We start from the raw sequence: 6,838 nt of genomic DNA on the forward strand, positions 1-6,838 counted from the left end.
TAGATTGTAAAATATGGCACGAATACCATCCATCTTGGTATGATACACCTTTATTATGTGTCTTTGCCTCTCTTTTTATTGAGCCTGTTTCTCCACTCCTGTGAATCTGTGCTAGCCTTGTGTCTTGCTTTGATCAGTAGAACATGGCAGAAATGATATGCGATTTCCAAGGCTAGACCTCAAGAAGCCTTGCAGCTTCCTATTTCACCCTCTTGGAGTATTGCCCTGAGACACATAAGGCAGCTAGTTTGGAGAATGAGAGGCCACCTGGAAGAGAAGCAAGGTGCCCAGCCCAGAGCCAGCACCAACTGTCATTCATGTGAATCTCTCCCTTCCCAACCTAGCTGATCCTTCAGTGGATGCTCCTCTAGCACGACGGCCCTGGTGGAACCAGCTAAGGAACAGCCCAGCCAACCCTCAGTGTTGTGGGCAATAATAAATTGTTGTTTTATGCTATTAAGTTTCAGGATTGTTCGTTACCGGAAAAGACTGTCAATTAGTAAGGTACTTTCGTTTTTATCTAACACAAATTATCCTGTGCCAGACAGAATCCTTGTTTGTTTTACATCATTGCTAGTATCCCTACACTGTGCCTGTTATAACCCACCACACACTGTAGGCACTCAATAAATATTTGTTAACTAGCCCCAACACACATATTAGCTTTAGGGTAGATTTATATTTCTAAATGTACTAATTTACTGATTTGCCAACTGCTGAAAATCAACGTAATTATCATCAACAATTTGTATTGCTCTCATATCACAAGTAAACAATAGAACATATAATTGGGATATTGCTCCCTGGCTGTGGTGGATTATAACGACTGTCATAATAATGCTGTTAAGATTATACAGTGAGTTAGCCCTCAAATGTGGGATAATAAATGAACTGATGGACTTCTGAAAGTGAAACCCTAAGACCATTTTTTAAATTGCTACTAAAATTGTACTGGATAGAGTCATAATAAACAGATCAATGAATCTTGGCAATGGACCAGACATCCTTCTACTGATAATCTAATAATCCCTTGCAACTTGTTTACATAGCTGTCTCTCTTAATACCAACATCACAAAAACTGATCCAAAATAACAACAATAAATATGCTACTCAGGAAAAAAAAGCAAGAGCAAATGAGGAAACTAGAAAATGTCAATATAAAATCAGTTATTTCAGTGATAAGGAACTTCACAGATACTAGTTTACTCTTTCAAGTTGGCTATCACTCCCACTTTGATGTCAAATCAGAAGACACTTGGCATGTCACTAAATTTTGTTCCAATGATGGAACACTCATGTGTTTGACCAACAGAGGCTACACTATTACAAAGTGCTAAAAACACATCAATCTAAACTGAAAACTATCTAAACATATATTTATTCCAAGAGGCTTTAAGACGTATCGCTGTTCTTTTTTATCCTTAGAATCTCAGGGGAAGCACACACAAGATACTGGACAGACCTGTGTGAGCAAGGAAGTCGACATTGGAGCAGGGACTGAAATGGAGGGCTCCACATTCAAATTATATACTGCAAGATGCTCCTAGTCAAAGAATTCCCACAAAACACTGTTGAAGACAGAGAAGGAGGGTCAACTATTTCAGGTGGTTTTGTTCTCCACCTCAGGGGCCAGCTTCAGCCAGCCTTCCCACACTAGAAAACACTCATTTCCAGGTATGGTGTAACTGGCTTATGGAGAATGGAGAATGTTAACAAGAGACTGAACTCATTATTCATTAACTAGTTACCTGAAGGGTGCAAGCTCTTCAAGGACTCACAAAAGTGCTCATCTGGTGGGTAAAGTTTGAACTCAGAAAATCTGCAATTGATCATCATTCACAACTGACTTTAAGATCCAAGACAGGAAGACCTGAGTCATAAGACTTCTCCAAGGCAGCTGTGTGAAGATCATGAACTTGCAGGGGAAAAAAAGCCTGAGTTCTAGTTCTGGTGCTTCTATATACAAACCATGGTACTGGCCAATAACTGAACCTCTTGGAGATCAATTTCCATAGACAGTGTTTAGCTACTCCCCCTTAACCCCACAACCTCTTTTTCCCTTCTCCCCACCTTCAGTTAAATAACTTATCCTGATGCAGAGCTTCTTCTTCACTTCCACAAGGAGAGAGGGCAGTAGGACACACTTTTTGACTGTGGAGAGAAAAAGCCATTTTAATAAAGAAAAGCTAGGAGTGGGTGAATGCAGAAATTCTGAATTACAAAGCTCTCCCTCTCCTTGGGTCTTTTACATAGCTCATATTTTTGAGTATTAAGATTTGACAGGCACTTTTGGGAGCTGGGAGCTGCCTTTGACACTGGAGAACATAGTTTTATAATATTTTAATTTTTAAACTTAAAAAAAGGAGCAAATCAAATCTGAGTTATAAAAGTGAAAATATAGAATTGCATAATATTGAACATAAGTCACTTTCATTTACACTCCGTGCCAACCCTCTTAATGTTTTGGTGCCTATTCTTGAATCTGTTGAAGGACCACACAGGAATCTAGGGACTAACTGAATGGAGCTGGCCAGAAGCTTTGAGGAAGTGGGTGCAGAGTCCCCACGGTCATTTAAATGAAGCTTCAGGGTAAGGAAGCAGAAAAGGGTTCTGGTTAAAAATCTTATTCAGTGATACACATATCTGGCATGTGGCTGAAAGTCCGTGAGGAGAGGAACTACTCATCCAGTTTTATGAGTATCGTCTACATTAACTCCGATGCAAATGCCAGTAATTAGAAAACATGTTTCCTCTATTTACCCAAAGTCCCAGCTCAAGCCCCTACCTTTTCCATTAAGTTTCTGCATCCACTTACTGGTCGTACCACTGATTTTAGCCTGCAGAGAAGCTAACCTGTAGCTTTGTATTTATCAGATGAATGAATGACAAAAGTCCTTAATTTGGATCAGCAAATGCAGCTTAAAATGAAACTAATAAAACATCAGACTCGGGTTAAAAATATTTAACAGCGCACTGAGTGCATTACATAGTAGAATTTTACATCAAGAGAGACATACTTAAAATAGAGGTGACTCGATGCTTAGAGGAATTCGTTTCTGCTTATTTTACTATAACAGGAAAATAAAATTATTCATTAAATGTCTGCTGAGAGATTGTTGAGTGTAGGGAATGTATCTTTTCAGCCTCGTGTCCCTTGGCGCTGAGAACAGTGCCTAGCGTGTAATTGGCACTCAATAAATATTAGATGAATTATTGAGTGACCAAAGAAAGACTCCATTGAAATGAATATCTGGGATCAACTGAGAAATTTTTCAAATATTATGTGGAATCAAGAATATTTCTCTATTTCAGAGGTAAAATATTTTCTGTAATGGTATAATTTGGAAGAAAGGTTAACGTCCAAGCAGAAAACAATTACAAGTAATTGTTATTTTAATTATTTCTTGGTAAAATACGTTCTTTGGAAAAACAGTGAATTACCATTTTAGGATTGTGAGAGAATTAGCAGAGGAATAAAGATGAGTGATAAAAATGACCTACTTTTTTTTTTTTTTTGCTAAGTAGGCTGTTTAAAAATTAAAAGTCAGTTTTGCATTAGAATGCTATTTAAATTTTTTAAAATCCCCATTGTCTTCTCTTCCTTTTTAGTGGAGGAATAACTAAACTGAAGAGATTTTAGCATGATTAGGTGCCATCATCTTCATCTGAACCCTTTTGGGGGAGCCATCCACAAAATTAAATTAGGCATTCTTAGTCTTTTGACTCTTCAGCTACCAATAAACAAATTTTAGAGGTTATTATATATATTTTTTTCAGAAAATATAATTTAATTATTTTCTTCTTGCACTTTTACAATATATGTGAATTCTAGCACGATGGTATAAGTGAAACATTTTTGTATGAGAACAATTTAAACATTTCCTTATATTAATAAATCATTGCTCAGAATTAAAGATAGTATCTGTTCTCAATTTTCAAGTTATAAAACACTGGTCGCTTACTAATGCTATTTCTGTGATGAATACAGGGATACTTGAGCCAAGATCCATTCCTACTGGAGTCTATTTGTTTTCGTTGGGAAAAAAATCAAGACACACAAAAGTTGTCATTAAAACCTCACAGTATAAGTCAGCTATGGATGTTAGTAAATAGAGGCTCCCTGCTATCCTGGAAAGAGAGGTCACCCAGACACAATCTGGGTTTAAATTCAGATTCTTCTACCAACCAGCTTTCTAATGCTGAAAAAGTTTACGTAACCTCTTCTAACACAGAACTCTCCTCAGGAGAATGGCTTTAAGAACACTGGCTTCCTGAGGTTGAAATGATTAAATTAACTAACAAAGGGAAAGGGCCTAATGAAACCTTATTGAGTGCCTATTCCAAATACCATGCTATTGATATTTCACATACTATGATGTTATCCATTTTCAGAAGAAGAAATTGAGACTTAGAGAGGTTGACTATTGCTTTGAGGTCACACAGATATTAAGTGGCCTGGGTGGGGCTCCTTCAGATTTGTCTGACTCCAGAGTATGTCTTTAACCACCACATTTTACTGCCAACAGTTTCCCATCAAGAAATAAGGAGCACGCAAATAATAATCCACCGTAAAATACAGTAAATGCCATAAAAGAGGTCATCGAGGGGAAGTGGGAGGGTGAGATATTATTTCCAGCTAGTGGATCTTTATGATAAGGTTCTCGATAAGAGCCGAATTCAACAAGGGAAAACTGAGAGATGTGTTAGATTTTGGAGTCTGAAAAAGTACTTTATGTACTTGGCAATCTGGGAAAAACCCTGCACATTGTCATTCTCAATGGACCTTCATGCCAATTTTCCATTCCTAATGGTATTAAAAAAACCCCGTTCAATTCAGTTACTCGACTTCAAAATCTTGAAAAAGATTCACAATTGATTCTTAAGGTATTCAAGATTTATTTTTCCTCAACATGCCTGTGAATTGAATGTATTCTCATGAGTAGTAGAGTCTTACAATAACAGTGACTCTTAAAAAGTAGTAATATTTCCTCACTCCTGACCCAGGATTCCTCTTGACTCCTACTTGCAGGGCCAGCCCAGGACAGCTTCCTCCTGTTTCCCTATTTTAATTTTATCCTCTGATCCATTACCTTAGCCCTTCTTTCTGCTATGAGTTTGATAAATACTGCTGAGTGATAACGCCCAATACTAGCTTCATGAGTTAACGTCCCAATAATTTGTGGCCTTCTAAGTCAAGCTAGAAATGGACCATGCATACTTTCTCAAAGTGCATCACGTAGGCATCATCTATTTATTCTTCAATAATATGACCAATCCTGATAATCAAAGGCATAGATTCTACTCTCAAGCAATACAGTTAATCTATACAACATTTGTTAACGCTTTTTTCTTCAAATAGACCACAGCAGATTCTGACATCTTAGCCCTCTCTTCTGAAAGGACAAACAGCATCGTCTAATCTCAAAAATGGAAGTACTTTGACATGCATTTTTTAGTTCATATCCATTATTGAGAGCAGGAACCCTGCTTATTGTTCTAATATTTCTGATGCTTGAGATAACGACCAAGACACAGTGAACCCCTGATGTATATTAAATGAATAATTCTGCTTAACAAGTATTCTTAGACCTATAGGCCTTTGTGCTTTTACCCTATATGCAATAACAAAAATGAGAAGTCTCTCAGACATCCCTTAGGTTTACTTTATTTCAGCTAAGTGTGCTTAGCTATAAGCAGTTAAGAAACCAGTTACATACAGTCATATCTCAATTATCTGTGTTTAGCTATAGATTGAGAAACTAGTTACATACTATTATGTAAACAGTTATATATACAGAAGGAGGGACACTATAAATATGTAAAATACTCAGAGAATCTTTAAATCACTTTGTTTCCCATTCCTTTTCCACATGAGCCTTATGTTCACAATTATTTGGTCTATTTGAAGAAGGACTTCTTAATGTTTTTACATATTAAGTTATCTTAGGTGGAAGCTGTGTTTTTGACTGAGACAATTGAGGATTACCATTTGTGGCAGAGATAGCCCAATGTCCACTTCCATGGTATAGAGTCATCATTGGATAGTGGCTGTCAGGTCAGGGACCACATACATTGCCCAGCTCCTTGCATCTAGGTGAAAATGAGAATTTTAAAAAGTGGGTGTGTGTTGTGTTCTCCACCCTCTCTTTTGCGATCTGTGGACTAAATGCATGTGAATCTGAAACTCTGCAAGAAGGTAGAGACACGAGATGGAAGGACCCTGTCTCAGAGTTACCGTGTAGAGGAAAAGCCAGTTGTCAACGCATTCTGTTATGTGAACAACGTACAATTTCATTGTATACAGCCACTGGAGTTTGTGAGTTTCTCTGCCACAGAAGCAAGCATGAATCATGTGTGATCTTTTTTTTCCACTCACTTTTTGGTGGAGATGCAGGGGAATGATTCTAACACTGTGTTTACAGCATATCATTCTTAGATCCAAGAAAGAAAATGGAATATGGAATTAGAGAAGTGTCAGATTGTCTGTATTTAGGTTCCAGGAGACAAGTCAAATGAAAAGACTAAATGGTGACAAAGTACGCTGGCATCTAAGATTGAGGGAGGGAGCCATGAGCCTCAGGGGTAGGAGATTACTGGGGTGTGGAACAAAAAGGGAACAGAAGAAGTTGTCAAAGACAGAACCTGAAAAATGGCATCATGATTAACCCAATGTATTTTAGATTCCAGATCTTAGAGGAGGGTTCCAAACTGAAAGGAACAGAGTAAAAGGCAAGGCTTCAGAATGGCATCTGGGAGAGAGTGAACATCTGAGTATGGACAAGGCTCTCCATATGAGTCCAGCTGCAGAAGAGCAGGAGACTGGGCTGTTGGGACATC

Source organism: Pteropus vampyrus, unplaced genomic scaffold, assembly GCF_000151845.1.
Source record: "Pteropus vampyrus isolate Shadow unplaced genomic scaffold, Pvam_2.0 Scaffold109, whole genome shotgun sequence".
Classification (NCBI taxonomy): Eukaryota; Metazoa; Chordata; class Mammalia; order Chiroptera; family Pteropodidae; genus Pteropus; species Pteropus vampyrus.